This window comes from Triticum aestivum, chromosome 1B (assembly GCF_018294505.1).
Source record: "Triticum aestivum cultivar Chinese Spring chromosome 1B, IWGSC CS RefSeq v2.1, whole genome shotgun sequence".
Taxonomy (NCBI): Eukaryota; Viridiplantae; Streptophyta; class Magnoliopsida; order Poales; family Poaceae; genus Triticum; species Triticum aestivum.
In genome coordinates, this window is record NC_057795.1 from 115088933 (window position 1) to 115111658 (window position 22726).

The window sequence follows — 22726 nt, forward strand, 5'->3', positions numbered from 1 at the left end:
ATGGTCAAACTTATAAGAAGATATGACTTAGAACAATACAAATATGACTTATATTTTGGGAAGAAGAAAAGTTTAATCCCCAAGGCGAACACGTGTGGGTGTCACACATCAATGTTCCAATCATATATTGAACACGGATGGACAACCTATGCAAGATATGTCTTACCAATACCACACATGGCCAAACTTAAGAACATATGTCGTAGAGCAATAAAATATGACTTATATTTTGGGATGAAAATGAAGATTTGAGCCCCTAACGTGAACACTTGTGGGTGTTGTACATCATTGTTCAATTCATAGATTGAACATGGACGAACAACCTACACAAGGTATGTCTTACAAATACCAATGGGTCCGCACACTAAATTTCCTATTTTGAGTAATCTTGATTTGAGTTGGCGATGGGTAGTCATTCTACCGTCTCCATGAGTCATGTATATCATGTACAGGTTGCATTGATCTACTTGGCACGCCCATGGGTTCCCTAAGGAAATACTGAGGAGTACTTGGCAAGAGACCGCGAGTCCCACTCATGACGGTCTGAAGTTCTACTCGGAGAAAACAAAGTCTCCAATACCTCGACTATTAAAATAAGGCGACCACTAAGCGCCGGTGCGCCGGCCGAAACCTTTCGGCCGGTCGGCCCCTAGCCGCCCGATACATGCATCCACAGCCGCTCGATTGGATCCGCAATGTTTTCTTCCTTCGCCACAGGAAACAAAAGAAAGCCGTCCGCTCGCATCGAGCAAGGCCACGCCCCTCCCACTGGCAGATCGAAGTTCCCCTCCGGCTTGCCTCGCCGCCGTCGTGCAGCACGCGCCCCACGCCCCTGCTGTCAACAGTAGCCTCCCGCGCGCCCCTCGCCGGTGCTGCCCACCCTCCTGTCGAAACAAATATGTCCAGTGCTGTAGGCCTTTGCAGCTCAGCGAGTGTCCCCACCCCCACTGGTTGTAGCACCGCCGGGTGGGCGTTTCCAGCATCGCCACCAGCCATCGTCAATCCCGTCAACTGGTCAACGTTGTCGCTGGTGCAGCACCACCGCCTCGCTTGTGGTTCCAGTGGTCATCCCGCTCTGAAAAGAAGTTGTTCCAACAAAACAAATCGCTGGTTTCAATAGAATAAATAGCTGGTTCAATCCCTTCAAGCAATATTATAGATCCAGCAAAAATAAAAAAGACGGGTGGTAGCACAAATCAAAGACAGTGGAAGCAAAAAACAAAACGATGGTAGCAAAATTTGGGAGTGATTCCAGCAAGAAGATGGCTCCGGCAAAACAAATCAAAAATAAGGTTGTAGCAAAAAATGAAGACGGTGGTAGCAAAATTCAAAGACCATGTGGCAAAAAATAGAGTGGTTCCAGCAAAAGGATGGATCCAGCAAAAAAATCAAAAACAGGGATGATAGCAAAAACTAAGACGGCAGTAGCAAAAATAAAAAACCGTGGTAGCAAAACTTGGAATCGTTCCAGCATATAGATGGATCTAGCAAAAAAATCAAAAGACAAGGGATGCAACGGTTGTAGCAAAAAACAAAACCATGGTAGCAAAATTTGGGAGCGGTTCCAGCAAAAAGCACTCTAAAATGTGGATCGTAGCAAAAAAATGTTGCTGATTCCAGCAAAAATAGTAACCGGATGTAGCAAAAAATGTCGCCGACTGCAGCTCCCGCCAAGGCCGTTTCCAGCATCTCGTCCGCTAGTCCACGGTGTAGCCGCCGTTCCAGCGCAGGTGGAGGCGCGTCGCTCACCGGAGCAAAATGGGGGCAGGTGGAGGCGAGGCGCTCGCCGTAGCAGCGCGGTGGGAGGTGGATGCGGCTGCTCGCTGGAGCAACGCGGTGGGAGGTGGATGCGGCCGCTTGCCAGAGCAGCACGGCGCAGGTGGGTGTGGTGCTCGCCGGAGCAGCGCGGGGCAGGTGGATCCATGGATGGCGGACATCGCCGGATTACAGCAGAATCGTATTTGATTTGGGGAGGACTGAGCGAAGGGGATAAGGTAACAAGCACGGTTTTGGGGCCCACAAGGGACGTGTGGTGAGAAAAGTACGATGGACGTGGCACAAATCAAACCAAGAGATCGGACGCTACACGCGGAGCCGGCCGAAGCTTCGGCCGGTGCGCCGTGTCGAAACGTTTCCCTTAAAATAATGCCAACATCATGCGAGAGGATCCAAGTTCTACACACATTGTAACCAAAAAACAGAAGCCAGACTGATATATCACATCTTGCCCTGATTGTCTATCGATCATAAGCTGTCAAGTTATCTATTTCAAGCTCTTTGACATATAAGCATGATCGTTTATCAATCATAAGCCGTTTATGTTAGCGACCCAAAACTCGCTAAAAGTCATGTCAAGAGACCACTGGTGACCTCAGATGTCGTTTCACTACAACAAAAAATAATCGTGCGTGACTAACATACTACTACGAGGCACCGATGAAATTATTCTCGACAGGACTATTTCACATGTTCAATTGATTTGCCCATCGATTTTATGCCATGGTGTTCTATTTAGACAATTTCCTGCCATATGTTCTACCTAATTCGACGATGCACATACGAAAAACCAAGGAAAGAATCAGGACATCATTGGAGAGGTGAGGGTCACTTTTGTTTTTATGGCATGGGAATCACCATTTAGTTGTAGAGCCATGGATCTTTCTTGTAATGAGAAGAATGTCATCATTAGAGCGAGCACTTTGACTCAAGAATAGCTTCTTTATGCGAACCAACCTATGGTTGGATGGTTAGAGGGATTATGGTATCCCCAGCCTACCAGTGTTCAAATTCTGGTGCTCGCATTTATTCTTGGATTTATTTCAGGATTTCCGGCGTTGCGCATTCAGTGGGAGGAGACGTTCCCGTCGACGATGAGGTGCCTACGGTGACTTCGTAAATTTGAAGATGATATGTCGGCTCAGTCTTTCGGAGGTGCTCATAGGGGTAAAGTGTGCGTGTGTGCGTTCATAGGGGTGAGTATATGCGCGTGTATATGAGCGGTTGTGTCTGTACTGATGTTCAAAAGAAAGAATAGCTTCTTTATCTAGGATGTATTTTCAAAACCTATGCATGTATGTATGAACACGTATAATGAAATTTAGTAAAAAAGAACATATCCTTAGGTTCCAGAAAAGTAAGGTTTTGTAGGGAAAAGCACTCATTCTATCGATTCAGGACAAGGGAAAACCAGAATATAGATGTTATTTACATGAGAAATGGAAAAGCCAACAACTTCTCGACAATCTCCTCCTTGGGTAAGAAGGCAGCCTCTAAAATGGTATGGAATGAGTCTTGAAAAACACTTCCTTTGTTGAGCCAATCATATTAGGTTCATTAGGACAAGCTTTTGGCCAAGTACCGAGTACAAAACTGTAACCACAATTAAGTAATGTGCAATGCAAATCAAAATGACATCAAGTCTATATCACATAAATTATATAGTAATAGATTAATTGTTGGGTAAAGACCTATCCTAATGATAAGCTTTTTTTTTTAACATCAGTACAGGCACAAACGCTCATATACACGCGCATACACTCACCCGTAGGCGCCTCGTCGTCGACAGGAACGTCTCCTCCCACTGAATGCATATCGCCGAAAATCCTGAAATAAATCCAAAAATAAATGCGAGCACCAGGATTTGAACCGTGGTGGGCTGGGATAATGCAGTCCCTCTAACCATCCAACCACATAAGCTGCTACGATGGATTTCCTCCCCTCCCCTGTGTACCAACCGGGGGCAGTGGCCCATACTCTTGAGGAAATCGGGCAACCTCGTGAGGGGTGTTGAAAATGTGTCAAACAAAACAAACACACAAACCAGAGAATATAGAGAAGAGGTAATATCACCACAGGTCACAGAAGTTGTGTTGAATGTTCAGTTTGGTGATAAAACTTTAAAAATATGGATTTGTGGTCATTCAACTTGCATTCTCGTGCAAATACGATCACTTTATTAGTATCTGGACGTATCCGGATGTTACTTGGCAAGCCAACATGGCTATGGCCCACTGTCATTGACCGGAACCATTTGTGCAGAAACACCCCAGGTTTGTATTTAATTGCACAGAAGCCCCCTTATCAGCACATGTGGGTCCTGCTTGACAGTGAAATGAGAACTAAAAATGTGCTGTGCACGTCACGCTTGACATAGAATTGAGAAACAAAATGGCAGCCTGGGGTTCGAACTCGCGATGCCATGCAAGCACATGGCCTGTGCCAACCACTACACCAAGCACGTCTTTAAATAACTTACCTCTTAAAAAAAAAGAATTAACTTATTTTTCTATATAGTCAAAGCAAAGTTTAGATGGTCACCTACTTGATGCGCAGTACTAACGACTGGAACGTGCCCAAGCTTTGTTCTTTTCTAGTTTCAATTTATATATTTTAATGCAAAAAATTGAATTTTAAATCAATTTGAATAAATTCTGGTGAAAAATATCCGCTCATCCTCGAGTTGTCGTCGTTGCCAACATATAAAATTCTATGTTTCTCCTTAGACACATGAATAAGTATGAATTTCAAAAATGGCAAAAAAATCGCTCACCCTCGAAATGGTTAAAAGTTCTTTCAGGCAAATCACCTATTTTTTGTTTGAATTGAAATAATTTAAAATTGAAAAGTCTAGATAAAATAAAACATAGCGCTTAATGAATATATCATTTTTATCCTGATGTTAGTCCATTAAATACTAGCAACTGGCCCAGGTTTGAATCTTGTGTAAGTTATATTTTTGGCAAAAAGAAACACATTCGGCACAAAAATAATCAAAATGTTTGTGCCTCATGATTTGAATTCTAGACCTAGAGGTGTGAAGGAAACTAATCCACCGCAGCAGTACAAAATTGAATTTTATCTTTAAGTGATCCAAGTCCATTTTGACACAGGAGTTCAAATCAACCATAAAATATTTGAGCGGAATGAAAAAAGTTGTGCACCCTCTAAATTCGTTTAGATAACTTGATATTAGAGCAAGCTTATTGTTAACATCGTCGTTGTCTTTGTATATGCTTAAAATTATTGTTGTCCAGGCTGAAAAGATGCTGACCACCCGGTCGAACCCTAACCCGCCCCTAGGCTGAAAAAATGAATTTATTTGTTGGGTTAAATGATATAACAACAGATGCATCTCATTACTAGACAGCAAAGGACCAACGGTGTGGTGTTTACGTCAGACCGTAGTGAAGAGGTTGATTAATTTTTAAATCTTCAAATCTTTCTCCTGTCCGCTGGCAGGTGGGTCACACATAGACATACTTAATTACCTATATTTATTAGTATGTGCGAATGAATTACACAGACATAATTATCAAAAAGAGGGTGTTTCTGTAAAAAAGGACGCACACATGTCACACTAAACGCATCCGCCCCCAAGAGTCGCTGAGAGTGGGCCCATGCATGTGTGGCGCCGCCGCACGCAAGCAGTGGATACGCCCACGTACACGTTTGTGACCGTATTTGCACCAAAACACAAGTTGGGTAACCAGAAATCCGTATTTTCAAAGTTCTAGCACCAAACTGAACATACAGAGCAAGTTCTATGACTCCCGGTGATATTACCTCTATAAAGAACTTCCATGGCTTAAATGCTACCATGCTCCCATCTGGTAAAACTGCAATTTGTAGTAGGTTTTAATAGAATTCGTGAATGTGTGCAAGATCTTTTTCTTCAGTGCCTACAAAATTGTAATCACACACACACACGCACGCTCACTCGCCGCTGAGCCGTCAAAGTCGCGTATGCGGCTCCCGCACGTACTACATTCCACGGCGACGTCAACATGCATGCACAGGAGAGATCCAATGCATGGCGCTCCGCCGCGAACTCGCTATCGATCCCACCTGGGCCCTGCGTGACAACCTCCCACGCCGTATGCGGGAGACGTGCGCCTCGCTCGCTCACACGCAGGGGGAAAGAGAGATTCCTGGCCGTGCACACCGGCCTAACCTGCGACGTTCGTGCGCGTCGCCGTCGGCCGGCGTCGATCGGGTGTCCAATGCTAATTCGCCGGCCAGGACGACGTGGACCTGTCACCTTGGCGCCCACATGGTGGCACGTGGAGTCGCACGTGCCAGGCCCCACTGCATGGCCCGCTGAACACTTCCCTCAGATCGACGGTGGAGACCTTGCCGCATGGAGAACACTTCCCTCTGATCTCGTGTATGGTCTGCGTTGCCCTATATCTGGATCTCAACGCCCATAGGACGGTGTGCTGTACCGGTAGCTGGCTATTGGCCGGCTGGATACCATGCACGTACTGCTACAGCACCGGCACTCTCAGTGCAAAACTTTATCCTATGCACTAAACTTTTATTTATGCAGTGCGCTACACATTTTGTAGATCTGAAATTGCGTGCAACTGTTTTGTGCAACCTTATGAACTTGATGGTGCAACTCGGTCACATGAGAAATGGCAATTTGTCAGGTGATTAATAAATGAACTACCAATTGATTTTTTTGTTTTTGTGAAACTTCAGTTCGTATGAGTTAGAGATTATGGGTTACATAGCGTTATCTTAGACAGCTTTTGTTATTTCGATAACATGTTGTGGCCAAAAATGATGCTTATAATTGTGTTTTTTCGCATTAAGGAGCCTAAGATACAACCTTTACCGAAAAAGGCTTTCGTCCCGGTTTATATATAAAGCAATGACCGACCACAGCTCAGATACAAATGCACACCATCACAACACACGCACACACCCAAGGCTGGATACATAGACGCTGAGCGCAGCAACACTACCCTTAGTACTACAAGAGCAACCGGAGGCCTCAACCGTGGACACGCCAACGCGAAGAGAAGAAGCCGCATATGACGAACCGTGTACTCCAAAGCTGCGCCTTCAGGAAGGTTACGACACCAGAGCGCCGTCACCGCCCGACCCGAGGATCAGAGTTTCCCCTGGAGCAACACGACGGGCAATGAGAGCCGCAACGGCGCCTTCAAGAAGGGAGCGAGCTTAGACACCGCCAGTCCGTTCAAAGATAGAACAGGTTTTCACCCCGGCCAACACTCACCACCACCGGACGCCACATCCCATTGACCACGCCGCCCACACGGCCATGGCCACCAGGCAGCACCTAACCATGGGCTCTGCCCAAGAGCACCGCGGAGCCACCACCAGGGCCGCCGCCCTGGCATCCAAGACCTGGACACCACCTCACTCGAGACCCACCGCCACCCCAACCAAAGATACGAGCGGAAAGGAACCGCCTTTCGCACCCCTGGGCTGCCCCCAACGCCGAAACCCAGAGGCCGGCCAAATTGGCCTCCATCGATCCGTCATGCAGCCGGGTGCGAGACTAGCACGGTCATGCTGCCGGGCGCGAGACGAGCATGGTCCTACTGCCGGGCGCGAGACGAGGCCGGTCCTGCTGCCGGGCGCGAGACGAGTGATGGACCGAAGTCGGGGGAGGGACGAACCTTCGACGAAGGTAGCACCAGTCGACGAGGAGAGGGCCGAAGCTCGAGACGGGCCGCCTAGAGACAAGCCGACGCCGGAAAGCCAGCCACCGCCCTAGTCGACCCGCCGAGCTGCTGAGGAGCCGGCACGGCGAAGCCACCACGCCGCAGCCGCCCATAGCCGGGACCGCAGCAGCGCCGGGCCGGAGCCCCAAACCCGCGCCGCCGACCAGAAAAAGGCGAAATCCGGCCGGCACGCAACACCACCACCGCCACCATGCCAACGACGAGCGCATCAGCCGTCGCGCACCGTCGGCAGGCCCTTGCCGCTCCCGGCCCGCGCCGCGAGCAGCCGCCACTGCGCAGATCTGGCCGGCCATCCCCGCCACCGCAGCAACCACCGCACGCCTCGCCACCAACCACGCCGCCCGAAGCCCGACAGGAACACCGGAGCCCACCACGACTCCGTGCGCCGCCGTGCCGCGACGCCCGGCGCCCGCGCCGCGCCCAAGATGGAAGGGGTGCGCCGCGCCAACCCTAGCCACCATGGGAACATGAGGGCCCCGCCGCCGGCGGCTCCGATCGGGCTTTGCCCGTTCGAGCCCCGGGGCGGCGGCGGGGGAGGCGGGGGAGGGAGGGGAGTTGGCTAGAAGCGCTGGATTTGAAGCCCCCCGGTCGCTGCGCGGGGGCGACGGGGGAGGCGGTGGAGGGAGGGGAGGGGAGGGGGAGGGGTTTACAAGTGTCTTTTATTCACCTAACTTCAATAATGCAGGCTAGGAGAAATACATGGTTACAGTGTCATACTGTCATGCCCACTTCAATTCCAGATGACCGGAATTGTACTACGAGAGATCGTTTGAGTGCTCCTCAATAAAAATAAAAATATTGTTTCCAGGAGATTTAAGTAGACAACACATTTGAAATATAGCACAAAGCATGTCCTTAGAAAAATTCCTATGGACCACTCTTACAAATCAAGCAACCCAAGTATGAATATCTAAGTATTCAAACCCTCCAAAACTTATAGTAAAATACTTTGAAATCAAGAGGCCCTCAGTATTTACCATAAATACCAACCACATCTTGAGATACAACTATTTTTCTGAAGAAAGGTATAAATTTTCTTGTGTTTGGTGATATGAGTTGTATCCTGATTCCTGGCCTCTAATCACTTCAGTCAACGAAGATGACCAAGTGTGTAGTAAATGTACACTAGCTAAATAGCTGTGTGTTGCAACAGAACAATAAAACAAAAAAATAGAAATGCAAAAAATAGTATATATGAGAACTGTTGAGTATATGTGTTATTTACATATTGTGTATTGGGCCCGCCTCCTAGTTCCTTGTATAGTTGAGGTCTGTGGCCCACCTTTGTACATCATATATACGTGCCTATGCACGAAGAGCAATACATCGTGCAATCATAATCTCATACATGGTATCAGTTTTTAGGTTCTAAACCCTAGTCTTCCGCTGATGCCGCCGCCGCCGCCGCCTCCCATCTGCCGCCGTCCGCGCATCACATCACGCCGGCCGCCGCTCGCTCATGTCCTCCCCGCCGCGCGCGCAACCCAGCCGCTCGCCGGCCCGCTCGCCTGACACGATCCCCTCGCGCGACTGAGGGAGTCCTGGATTAAGGGGTCCTTGGACAGCCAGACTATATGCGTATGCCGGACTGTTGGGCTATGAAGATACAAGATAGAAGACTTTGTCCCGTCTCCGGATGGGACTCTCCTTTACGTGGAAGGCAAGCTTGGCGATTCGGATATGAAGATTCATTTCTCTGTAACCGACTCTGTGTAACCCTAGCCCCCTCCGGTGTCTATATAAACTGGAGGGTTTAGTCCGTAGGACAAGAACAATCATAACCATAGGCTAGCTTCTAGGGTTTAGCCTCTACGATCTCGTGGTAGATCAACTCTTGTAATACTCATATCATCAAGATCAATCAAGCAGGAAGTAGGGTATTACCTCCATCGAGAGGGCCCGAACCTGGGTAAACATTGTGTCCCCCGCCTCCTGTTACCATTAGCCTTAGACGCACAGTTCGGGACCCCATACCCGAGATCCGCCGGTTTTGACACCGACATTGGTGCTTTCATTGAGAGTTCCACTGTGTCGTCACCATAAGGCTTGATGGCTCCTTCAATCATCCACAACAATGCAGTCCAGGGTGAGGTTTTTCTCCCCGGACAAATTTTCACATTCGGCGGCTTCACACTGCGGGCCAACTCTTTTGGCCATCTGGAGCAGATCGACAGCTATGCCCCTGGCCATCAGGTCAGGGGTGGAAACTTGAACTACACCGCCGATATCCACAGAGACTTGATCTTCGACGGATTCGAGCCCATGACAGCTGCACCCTGCCGCCACGATGAACATGACCTAGATCTGTCATCGGACTATGCCCAGGGGGTAGCACCAGTAACTGCTCTGGCCCTAGAGCCAGAGCAGAGCGCGCCATCCGAGGATGGGAAGCTCAACCTCGCCACGAAAGGCGCAGACTCAGCGGCGCTAGAGCCGAACGCAGATCCGACCTCCAACAAGCACTTGGTCATCGGAGCCTCGGACTCGTCTCCGACCATAGGCTCCGAACCGCATGTATCCGCAACCATTGAATCTGACTGGGTGCCGATCCTAGAGTTCAGCTCCGCGGACATCTTCCAACACTCACCCTTGGGTGATGTGATAAACTCACTAAAGTCCCTCTCCTTGTCAGGAGATTCTTGGCCGAACTATGTCTAGCTTGAGTGGGAAGCGGACGACGAAGAGCTTCGTTGCCCACCCACCACCCACTTGATAGCCACTGTCAATGATTTGACCGACATGCTTGATTTTGACTTTGAGGACATCGACGGTATGGACGACGATGTCGGAGAAGAACAGGAACCACCGCCCATAGGGCGCTGGACAGCCACCTCCTCATACGATATATATACATGGTGGATACACCCAAAGAAGACAATCGCGAGAATAAAAAGGATACACTTGATGATAAGCCTCCTGAGAAGCAGCCAAAGCGCCAACGTCAGCGGCGCCGCTCTAAATCACGCCATGGTAAAAATAGCGATACCGGCACCAGAGGCAATAGCACTCTGGATGACGCACAAGACAACAAAGACCCCGCCAAGCCAAGTTTCGAACAGGCTGAACGGGAAGACGGGCGAGCCAGCCCTGATGAACTGGCCGCGAACGACAACTCGGAGGACAACAATTACATGCCTCTCTCCTAGGAGGAGGTGAGCCTCGGCGACAAAGAATTTATCGTGCCGGAGGATCCCGTCGAGCAGGAGTGTTTTAAGCGCCGGCTAATAGCCACTTCAAAGAGCCTGAAGAAGAAGCAGCAGCAGCTCCAAGCTGATCAAGATCTGCTCATTGATAGATGAACTAAGGTCCTGGCAGCCGAGGAATATGGACTCAAACGCCCAACCAAATGTTACCCGAAGCGCAAATTGCTGACTCAATTTGATGACGAGGCACTGGAGCTAGTACTGCCAGCACATAATGCGGCCAATCGACCTCCGCGTGGCCGAGATAAAGCGGCAACTCAGCCCAAACACCAGCCGGCGACACGTCGCCGAACAAATAGAAACACAATAGCTCGGGGATACACACATGACCTGCGGTACGACTTGGAAAACAGAGCAGGACAAACCAGATCGATCTATGGATCGCGGGGGTGCGCCCCGATGAGCAATAATGGCTACCCAGCCGGATATGAAAATAACAAACCTGTCTGGGCCGAATACCACGGACTAGCCCCATCCGAGCTGCGTCGCGACGTCGCCTAACACAAAGGCGCCGCCCACCCCCTATGCTTCACCGATGAAGTAATGGAAAATGAATTCCCAGAAGGGTTTAAACCTGTAAACATTGAATCATATGAAGGGACAACAGATCCTGCGGTATGGATCGAGGACTTCCTTCTCCATATACATATGGCCCACGGTGATGATCTCCATGCCATCAAGTATCTCCCGCTAAAACTCAAGGGACCAGCTAGGCACTAGTTGAATAGTCTGCCAGAAAAATGCATTGGCAGTTGGGAGAACCTGGAAGATGCATTCCTCGACAACTTCTAGGGCACTTATGTCCGACCTCCGGATGCCGATGACTTAAGTCATATAATACAACAGCCCGGAGAGTCAGCCAGGAAATTTTGGACTCGGTTCTTAACTAAAAAGAACCAGATCATCGATTGTCCAGATGCTAAAGCCCTAGCGGCCTTTAAGCATAACATCCATGACGAGTGGCTTGCCCGACACCTCGGCCAAGAGAAGCCGAAGTCCATGACAGCCCTTACGACGCTTATGACCCACTTTTGTGCGGGCGAAGATAGCTGGCTAGCTCGTAGGAGCAGCACCTCATGAAAACCTGGCACTTCTGAAGCCAGAGATAGCAAGGGCAAGCCCCGACGTAGTAGACACAAACGTCGATATAATGGCAATAATGCCGAAGATACGACCATCAATGCCGGATTCAGTGGCTCCAAGTCCGGTCAGCGGAAGAAGCCATTTAAGAGAACAATCCGGGCCCGTCTAGTTTGGACCGCATACTTGACCGTCCATGTCAAATCCACGGAACCCCGGATAAACCAGCCAATCATACCAACAGGGAATGTTGGGTCTTCAAATAGGCCGTCAAGGCAAACGCCGAAAGCAAAGAGAAGGGGTCGCAAAGTGATGACGATGACGAAGAGCCCCGGCCACCGAAGACAGGAGGACAAAAAAAATTCCTCCACGAGTCAAAATGGTGAATATGGTATACACCGCCCATACCCCCAAGAGGGAGCGGATACACGCACTCAGGGACACCTACGCGATGGAGCCAGTTACCCCAAAGTACAACCCACGGTCATCCTGTCCGATCACCTTTGATCGCAGCGACCATCCGACCAGTATCTGTCATGGCGGTTCAGCCGCACTGGTGCTCGACCAAATCATTGATGGATTCCACCTCACACGAGTCCTTATGGACGGAGGAAGCATCCTGAACCTGATCTATTAGGATACAGTTCGAAAGATGGGTATCGATCCTTCAAGGATCAGGCCCACAAAAACCACCTTCAAAGGTGTCATACCAGATGTAGAGGCCTGTTGTACGGGCTCAATCATACTGGAAGTGGTCTTCGGATCCCCGGATAACTTCTGATGCAAAGAGTTAATATTCAATCTCGTCCCCTTCCGCAGCGGCTATCATGCGCTGCTCGGACGAACCGCATTCGCCAAATTCAATGCGGTGCCACACTATGCTTATCTTAAGCTCAAGATGCCCGGTCCACGTGGTATCATAACAGTCAAAGGAAACACGGAATGCTTCCTCCCTACTGAGGAGCACACCATTGCCCTCGCTGCAGAAGCACAGAGCGGCCTCTTCAGGTCGACCCTCAATTCGGCAGCCAAGCTCCCGGATACTGTCAAACGAGTCCGAACTATACAGCAGCAGGATAGTCTAGTTCGTCAAGAGCTCAACTAGCAATCCGGCCTCCGTCCCAACCCCGACCAAACAACGACTTTTGTACCGCGCGTACATAATTACGCACTCAAAATACCATGGGGATAGACGGAGGCACAGCTAGGTGGTGTTCCACAATGCGGCTCAACCGCACCTGGACACGCATCATTTTATACTTTCCTTTTCTTTCTATCTCTTTTCTTTTTAGGTCACTTTTTGTCTAAGCCGTTACGGGCGGCCTGATTGCCGGACTTATCAAAGGACGGATATACCAAAGAGGGAAGTAGCTCGAATGGGCGAGGGAATCCCTGGACATTCTTTTCTAAGATCATTCAATCTGTCCCTGGATTGGCACGTAGCTCCCCCATGGTCACAACAGGTTCCAAAGTCATATTGTTTATCGCACTACTTGTCTTTATACGCCTCGACGTACTATTGCATTAAAATGAAAACAATTTGCGGTCCTATCTATATGACATTCACTTGTTGTTTAATTTTTTGATATTTTTTTGTCAAGTAGCAGTCGTACACTCTGGCACGTCCTCATTCGCCAGGGGCTTCAGTGTACCCCATAACACGACAAGAAAGTCTGAACACCTTCACGGTTGTTCGGCACCCCAAACTTATAGCATTATATGCATCGGCTCCGAATCATGTCTTGGGTCAATAGTTGGGTTGCCCGGCTCCTGTGCTTGCTACCCTACGTTCCGCTATATCGGCTAGGGTAGTAAACGGAGAACTACTGCGATTGTGTTCCGGTTCTTCTGGACGAGCACCTCAGTAGAGAAAGCCAAAAACTGACTATCATGATGCGGCGAGAGCTGGTCAGCTATTTGAGAGGTCACAAAATCTTTAGCGATTTCTTCCGCATTATGCAATAAACAATGCATCGTGCGACAGATTGGTTTTTATCCGATCAGGTGTTTTACAATACCCCAAGTTCGGTCTTCCGAACACTAGGGGCTGCACCTACCTTTCTTTTGTCAAACTCATATGGCTAAGTGAGGGTGATAAAGCCTTATAGTCGGATTGCCTGGTTCGTTGCGCTAAACACCTCCTTCAAGGACCAAAAATTTGGAGTAAATAGTGTTTAGATTTATCCCGAACACTGGCCAACTCTCAGAATTAATTTAAAAACGGCCGCACAGGAGGTAAAAATTCAAAGAACAAGCATTATTTTACATAACAACCTTGTTCCATATTACAACACATGATAACATGAACATATTCATGGGAATATAATATCCTTGGCAAATTGCTCGGCCACAAGGCGGGATCCCTCCAGGACACTGTCATAGTACAACTCGGGCTTGCGGTGCTCTTTCCCTTCGGGTGGTCCTTTGGTCATCAGCTTCACGGCATCCATCTTCGCCCAGTGCACCTTGACACGGGTAAAGCACATTCGAGCACCTTCTATGCAGACCGACCGCTTGATGGCGTCAAGCCGAGGGCATGCACTAACCAGCCACTTCACGAGTCTGAAGAAGCTGCTGGGAATCGCTTCGGCAGGCCATAACCGAATAATCAAATCCTTCAGGGCTAGTTCGACCGCCCTATGCAGCTCGACCAGCGGCTTCAGATGATCGGTCAAGGGTATTGGATATTCTACCGCAAGATATTGCGACCAGAAGAGCTTCCCTGTAGATCTCCCCTCTTCGGCTCGGTAGAATTGTGTGGCATCAGACATGCTGCATGGAAGATCCGCAAACACCCCTGGAGAACTCTGAATCCGGGTCAGTAAACGAAATCTTTCCTTCACATCTTTACTCTGCATACTAAAGGCCTTACCCGCCGCGATCTTTCTGGCCTCCTGGATTTCCTGGAAGGCGCCTTGGCTTCAGCCCGGGCATCATGTGCAGATCGACGAGCCTCGGTGAGTTCGGACTCTTTATCCTCTATCCTCTGTTCCAAGGTCTCGCACTTCTTTATGGCCTCTTGGAGCTCTTGTTGAACTTCAATAACCTGGACCTCGTGATTTTCACGAGCGGCCTACTCTTTAGCCGCCTTCTTCTCAGCCTCGGCTATCGCCTTCTTAAGGGCCTCGACTTTGGTCGCTGCTCCTAATACATATCACGACATTTTTTACATATAATAAATTATTCATTTGTATTTGAATACAAATAAAGTTATCCCATACCTTGGTTATCTTCCAATTGCATTTTTACTTGGCCGAGCTCCTTCTCGGCCCACTCCAGACTCTGCTTTAGTCCGGAGACCTCCGCAGTATGAGTGGTAGCTGACAATAAAGACGTCTGCTCATTCACATAGGTGTTTCCTAGTTAGTCTCCTATGAAATATATTTGATCCTCTGTCCGGTCTTCTTTTCGAACACCGAACAATGTATCAGGGGCTACTATCTATATTGTGACATTCTTTTTAACTACATTACTTACCTCAAAGCCTGTTAGAAGGCTGGTGCAGGCTTCGGTCAGCCCACTTTTGGCGGACTGGATCTTCTTAATCACCACACCCATAAGGGCACAGTGCTCTTCAACGATGGAAGCGCTTTGCAGCGCCACCAATAAAGTATCCGTCACCTCGGGGTGGACCGAGGTCACCGATGGAATAGGCGCACCGCCTTCTATTGAAGGAGGTTGCTGGCCTGATTCCGGAGCCGTATTGGTTCCCGGAATTGTCTCTAGCTGGGGACCGAATTCAGGACAGCCCCCGCCATCAGCATCCATGCGGGTCTGCTCCCCCATGTGTCCGGCTGCCGAGGTTTGACCCTCAGGCGCCGCCTCAATAGTCTCCTGAGCTCCACCCTGGTCTGGGCCCCTTTGGGATGACACTTCGGTGTTATCCACGCTTTTGAGGGAGGAGGCCATGGGGAGGGTATCGCTGTCCATCGCATCCGGGTCCAGTGAATCTTCTGATGAAGATCGCTCGGTGTTGGACCCGGCCGAACTATAGAATGCGTGACTCAATGCATTAATGCTATGCGAAAGTGAGCCTGGATATATGAACGTGTCCGGGTTTCTTTGTACTCACGATTTGGCCAGGGGCTTGACCGTGGGTTCCCACTCCGGGCTGCTATCGGTGGCTGGGTGGATTTGTTTGGAAGGGAAACTTTCCCCTTCTTAGACGTTTCAGCCTCCAAACGTGTGGAGGCCGCCCTCTTCTTTCTCCCCCTCGCAGGGGGGACTGGCTTTCCTCTTCTTCCTCCTCCTCTCCCTTATCTTCTTCAGTAGAGGAGTGGGCCTCGGTGTCTTCAGACACCACGTCCGAAGTACCTTTGCGGCGGAATCTGTCCCTAGTCTCCTTGGCCTTCTTCTTTGGCGCCTTGTAAGGCGCCGGCACCAGCATCTTCATCAGAAGTGGGCCGGCTTGTTCTTCAGGCAGCGGAGCTGGGCAGTAGATCTGCTCTGCCTTCTTCGTCCAGCCCTGGGAGAATCGTTAGGGAAATATTAGGTGTTTTCCCCGGAGTATATAAATAAAGGATGCACCTTGGAAACATATAAAGACTTACTGAACTTGCAGGGCAGGACAATTTGTGCCCGCGATCCTTGGCAGTGTCCGGCCACGACTTCTCGGGCTTGAATAGCACCCTCCAGATGTCTACATGCGTCGTGCCGAATAACTTCAGCAAGGTTTGGTGCTTAGCCAGATCAAACTCCCATAGATTGCAAGTCCGGCATTGGCATGGAAGGATCCGGCGAACTAGCATCACCTGGACCACATCGACAAGTTTGATATTCTTGTCTTCCATGCTCTTGATATGCGCTTGGAGCATCGTCAGCTCGTCTTACGAAGACCAGTCTAGGCCCTTTTTAGGCTAGGACGTGAGCCGCAGTGGGGCTCCAGATCGGAATTCGGGGGCCGCGGTGACATAGAACCACTTTTGTTGCCAAACATTGACGGATTCATTCAATGTACCTAATGGCCATGTAACATTGGGCATCTTGCTCACCATGGCGCCTCTACACTCAGTGTGTTCGCCGCCTACCACCTTTGGCTTCACATTGAAAATCTTTAGCCACAGTCCGAAGTGTGGAGGGATGCAGAGGAAAGCCTCGCACACGATGATGAATGTCAAGATTTTGAGGAAGGAATTTGGGGATAGGTCATGGAAATCAATCCCGTAATAATACATAAGGCCGCGAACAAATGGGTGGAGGGGAACCCCAGCCCGTGGACGAAGTGAGGGTGGAATACAATCCTCTCGTGGGGTTCCGGAGTAGGGACGATCTGTCCCACCGCCAGGAGACGGTGCACGATCTTCTTGGCGAGGTATCCGGCGTCCCCAAGTTTCTTCATATCCTTCTCCTTGACCGAGGAGGCCATCCACTTGCCTTGAGCTCCGGATCCGGACATGGTTGGAGTGCTTTTTGGGGCAGAAGAGGTGGGTGTTTGGGCGCTGGAGCTCGAGAATGAATGAGCAGAGGAAGGAGAAGGCGTGGGTAAAAGAGGGGAATCCTTATCCCTTTATAAAGGCAGTAAAATCATGTGCCTCCCCACTTGCCCCAAAACTCGCTTATTCCCCAAGCGCCGTGCAGATGGCGCGGTTGGGTTACCCATGCCCGTATTTATGAAAATCCCTTGATAAGGGGACACGATCTCTGCTTCGACAAGACGTGCCAGTGAAACCGCACCTCAAAATACGGAACGTCAGGCTAAGGAACGGTTCGAATAATAACCGGGCAGTGGCGCGATGTCACGCTATGAAAAATTATCAGCAGATTGGACTCGTGGAATATTATACTCTCTATGGTGGTATGCAGAATTTGTTTTGCAGAGCCGGACACGATTCTTGTGTTCTAGATCTACTTTGGAGTATTCGGAGAAGGAACCCGCCTTGCAATGCCGAAGACAATCTGCGCGCCGGACTCATCGTCATTGAAGCTTGGTTCAGGGTTACTGAGGGAGTCCTGGATTAAGGGGTCCTCAGACAGCCGGACTATATGCGTATGCCGGACTGTTGGGCTATGAAGATACAAGATAGAAGACTTCGTCCCGTGTCTGAATGAGACTCTCTCCTTTGCGTGGAAGGCAAGTTTGGCGATTCGGATATGAAGATTCCTTTCTCTATAACCGACTCTGTGTAACCCTACCCCCCCCCACGCCGGTGTCTATATAAACTGCAGGTTTAGTCCGTAGGACAAGAACAATCATAACCATAGGCTAGCTTCTAGGGTTTAGCCTCTACGATCTCGTGGTAGATCAACTCTTGTAATACTCATATCATCAAGATCAATCAAGTAGGAAGTAGGGTATTACCTCCATCGAGAGGGCTCGAACCTGGGTAAACATTGTGTCCCCCGCCTCCTGTTACCATTAGCCTTAGACGCATAGTTCGGGACCCCCTACCTGAGATCCGCCGGTTTTGACATCGACAGCTGGTTCCCCTCCATATTCAGCCCCGACAGTAAAGAGACTTGCCAGTAACGAGATTGAATGAGGTATTGGGATACCGACTATCGAATCTCGGGCGAGTAACATACCGATTGACAAAGGGAATTGTATACAGGATTGATTGAATCCCCGACATCGTGGTTCATCCGATGAGATCATCGTGGAACATGTGGGAACCAACATGGGTATCCAGATCCAGCTGTTGGTTATTGACCAGAGAGATGTCTCGGTCATGTCTGCATGATTCCCGAACCCGTAGGGTCTGCACACTTAAGGTTCAGTGACGCTAGAGTTGTCATGGGAAATAGTATGTGGTTACCAAATGTTGTTTGGAGTCCCGGATGAGATCCCGGATGTCACGAGGAGTTCCAGAATGGTCCAGAGATAAAGATTTATATATGGGAAGTCCTTATTCGGTCGCCGAAAATGTTCAGGGGTTTATCGTTATTGTAGCTAGACCACAGAAAGGGTTTCGGGGGTCCACCTGTCCCGGAGGGCCCTATGGGCTGAATATGGAGGGGAACCAGCCCCTAGGTGGGTGGGCTGGACTCGAGCCGAACCCATGGAACGCGACCAGACTCTGTAGATTCTACGCCTAGCACGGAACCCAGTGTTCATCTCCTCATCTCCGCCTCTTCGATTATGTTCCTTTTCCTCCTTTCTCGCCCCTTTTTTCCTTTTTTATGTACATACAACCTTCAAACTGTACGGATGCCCTGAGCACTCCGGCCGCATTATGCGCGCGCACTATACCTGGCGGCTTCCTATTCGGAAGCTATATATATAATCACTTTAATGCCTTCTTGCCAAGCCACATATGCATTTTTCTTTCTATATGTGCCTTTTCTTCAGCATTATATGCATCGATATGACTTAAGTTTTGGCCATGCTGGGTTGCCTGGCTCTTGTATTTATGCCCTACGTTCCCGTTAATTCGGCTAGGGCATAAGGGGAGCACCTCTGCGATTGTTACTGCCGGTTGAGTCGGATGTGTACCTCAGACTGGGTGAAGCCAAAAGCTAGCGTTCTTAAGGGAATATTCGGTCGGTGAACAAAAGATGTTCTCGTTCCTAACAACGAAAATACATAGATGTTTTGTTTCCTGCGCTTTCGCTCGCAGTTCAGACATGCACATCGATGCATGCGTACCCAGAGAAAGGAACCCCTAAGGGAACTATTCTCTCTAGAAGATATTTCTTACTATCCATGTAATATAAAATAACTAGTTGGGTACTTGTCTGTTCACGCACTTATGACCCCTACGCCTGGTTTCCACGCATGCCCCGGTTTTTCATAATTGTGTGGGCATTCGGATACACCCCGGACTGTTGGATCCGGGGGCTGAAGCGAAAAGGTCCGCCATGACAAATGATTTTCAATCCGGCTAGAAAGTACACGAGCCCATTCAAAATTACATAATCATACTGACTGGTTGTACTCTTCCTCTATACCATCCAACAGGCTGTCTAGCTTACAATCCTGCTGGGAATACTTTGCAGCTAATGCTACTTGATCATATACTAAACTAACGGCTATCTCTTGTCCATGTGGCCCAGCCGGTACGACTTTGGCCATATGGTTCGGGTCAGCCTTGGCGTGTCGCGTCTTCACCATGGCCCAAGATTCTCTCGCACCTTGGTGGCAAGCTGATATCTTCCATAGTCGGAAGCGCTGTCGTGCTCCTTTAAGCATCTCTACAAGTTTGCCCATGCCTCCTGGCAGGGAAGCGGACGACCACAAGGCCTGGGCAATACCCTGCATTACCTGCCGAGCTCGTTCGTGCAGTTGTGAAAGCTCTTGCGGCATATCGCCTGCAGACCCGGGCATCTCCTCTTCAGGGAGTCCCATCAACATGCCTGCAGACATAACTCTGTCAATACGCCTCCTTGCCGAACTATACTATAGTTCATTCAAGCACTTACTATAAATGCCACGTCGAAGCCTCCGGTTCTCCTTCACGGAATCCACGAGCTGAGCCCGAACATCTTTCAATTCGACGCTCAGTTTAAGATTAGCATCTTGCAGCTTATTCTTCTCCTGGATAGACTGCGTCAGCATGCATTCGCCCGCCTTCAGCTGACTTCGCAGATGCAGCTCATTATCTCCCATAATCTCCAGATTTCCTACGGGATTGTCTGCTGAATCTTTCGTCAGATTTATAAAACATGCCAAACACACAAACTGGCAGAATGAAATTCTTACCAGAAGAAGCCTTTTCGGACCCCCCTTGTTTGACTACATTAGCCTTCATTTGGGCCTTACACTCCTCCAGCTCTTGAGACAACTGGGCATTCTCTTTACAAGAACCTGTGCATTTACATGATCCTTAAATCAGTTGTGCCAACTGTTTCAAGTCTCAGGGGCTACTACTACACATACTTATTTATTCTCTTACCCGTATATCCTTGACATACTGGTCCGTTGCTCTGGGATGTCCATCTTGAGCAGCGTGGATATAGGCGTGTCCGGAATTGAAGGCATTGAACGCCTCTTCGGAAAAAATACCACCACGGAGTACGGCTCGTCGGCACGGATGATTCATGGCGCTCTCTACTTCTGAATTTGTGGCGGAAAGCATATATGTATCCTCTGCAGGAGGACAGTTTGACAATGTCCCCATGTCAGCCTCCGCCCGTGAACTCGGTCCAGGAATCCGGCTGCTGGAGGCATGGCCGGTAGGGTCCCCGGACATAGTCCGATGTTTCCTGTCGGGGCATAGTTCAAATTGTCACGTCTCGACAAAAAGACCAAATAAACCACGGGGCAAGTTTAAAGCATACCTCTGCATCTGCGTATCACTCCTAACCGCCTTCTTATTAAGCCTACCTTAGGCGCCTCTTGCTGGGAGGCCCATGCGGGATCCGCATGACGTCCCGACCGATGTTTCTATAAAAAGTGCGGCATGTGGTCATAAGGTATGGCAAAATGAAGGAATCCTTTCAAAAGGTTGGAACCCCGACATTACTTACATGCGACACGGGAAGCAGTCCGGGATAATCCGCAAGGATGGCCACTAAAGAGCCGCCACTGCTTGCCTGATAGAAGGTCCCGTCGACGAATTCCATGGATATGTCCGGATCTTCTTCGAGACCGGGGTCGAGAGCCCGGAAGGGATCCTCTGGCTGCGGAGAAGGGCTGTTGAATTCTTTTACGGCCTTCCTCAGTTCCTGTTTTTGAGACAGCAAGGTAAATAATGGTGGTCGAGAAGGTAAGAACGAATAGAGTCGAGTAACAAATGACGACTTACCCAACTTCGGAGGTTGAACATGGAAAATCCATCCCGCGGTTTAATGCAGAGGAACTCCTCTTCTTCTCCCTTGTACAATTCGGATAGTATCTTCGCCAAAGATGTGGCAGAGTCCGGACCTTTCCGACCATAGAGGGAGGCATCGTCTTCTCCATTGAAGTGCCACATGGGTTTTTCCCTATATTGAAGTGGCTGCACTCCCCTTATAATGCATATTGACATAACTTCAATTATTGTCAATCCTGATTTTGCCAGGGTTTGTATCCGGCCCATCAGATAGAAGACTTCCCTATTTTCCTCCACCTGGGGGCTCCGAGGGCGCCAGCTTTGGCGTTTCTTCAGCGGAGTATTTGTGAACTCAGGAAGGCCCGTCCGGACTGGGTCCGGAAGGGGCATGTCATCAACATAAAACCACTCCGAGGGCCAGTCTTCGGACGCCTTCTTGGGAGTACCGGATAGGTATCCGGTCTAGGCGACGCGCCATATAGATCCCTCCTAGTTGCGTGGGACGAGGCAAAATAACCTCTTCCATAGCTCGAAATGAGCTTCACAGCACAGGAACAGCTCGCGGAGGGCAACATAGCCCGCAATGTGCAGTGTGGAGGCGGGGGTAAGATTATGCAACTGGAGACCGTAAAACTCCAGGAGCCCGGGGAGGAATGGGTGGATTGGAAACCCGACGCCTCTTAGCAGATACGGGACAAGGCATACCCGCTCCCCTAGAGAAGGGTTAGGGAATCTCCCCGCTTTCTCACCGCCATTATAGGTGGCTATTCTGGATCGGACAGGGATCATGTATGCGAGCGGAAGAAACCCTTTGGTCTGCAGCTCTATTAGGCGGCTGTGAGAGATGGAACACTTTTCCCAATCCCCTGGCTTCGAGCTAGGGGAGTGGCGAGCAGGGCTGCGGCGACTGGTCATGATGGGCTAGCCTCTTTTAGGCGCGCTCTGCAGAATGCTTGCTCGGGGGAAGATGGTGTGATTTGGATCTAAAGATCCCCGTCTCCTCAAATAGACGGCTCACCTATGGGATTAGGGTGTCAAGTGCAAAAATTCCCCGGCCCCTCGTCTTCGATCGACACGTGGAGGTGGCCATTATTGAAGCACAGAAGTCGAGGAGTACAACCTTATGGGGAGGCCGAACACTATTTGCTACAACGGGTGCACCAGATCTGGAGAAGAACTCGCCTTGCAATGCTGAAGACAATCTGCGCGGCGGACTCATCGTCATTGAAGCCTAGTTCGGGGGCTACTGAGGGAGTCCTGGATA

General features: G+C 49.6%; 1 long non-coding RNA gene across 1 annotated transcript; it reads right to left on the reverse strand.

Annotated features, from left to right (window-relative positions):
* Nucleotides 1–205: 205 nt before the first annotated feature.
* Nucleotides 206–2138, reverse strand: LOC123110981 (uncharacterized). Its single transcript, XR_006453937.1, has 2 exons — nucleotides 1634–2138; nucleotides 206–1075 (listed from the first exon to the last, which is right to left on the reverse strand). It is a non-coding gene; the product is annotated as an uncharacterized lncRNA (long non-coding RNA).
* Between the last annotated feature and the right edge of the window lie 20588 nt (nucleotides 2139–22726).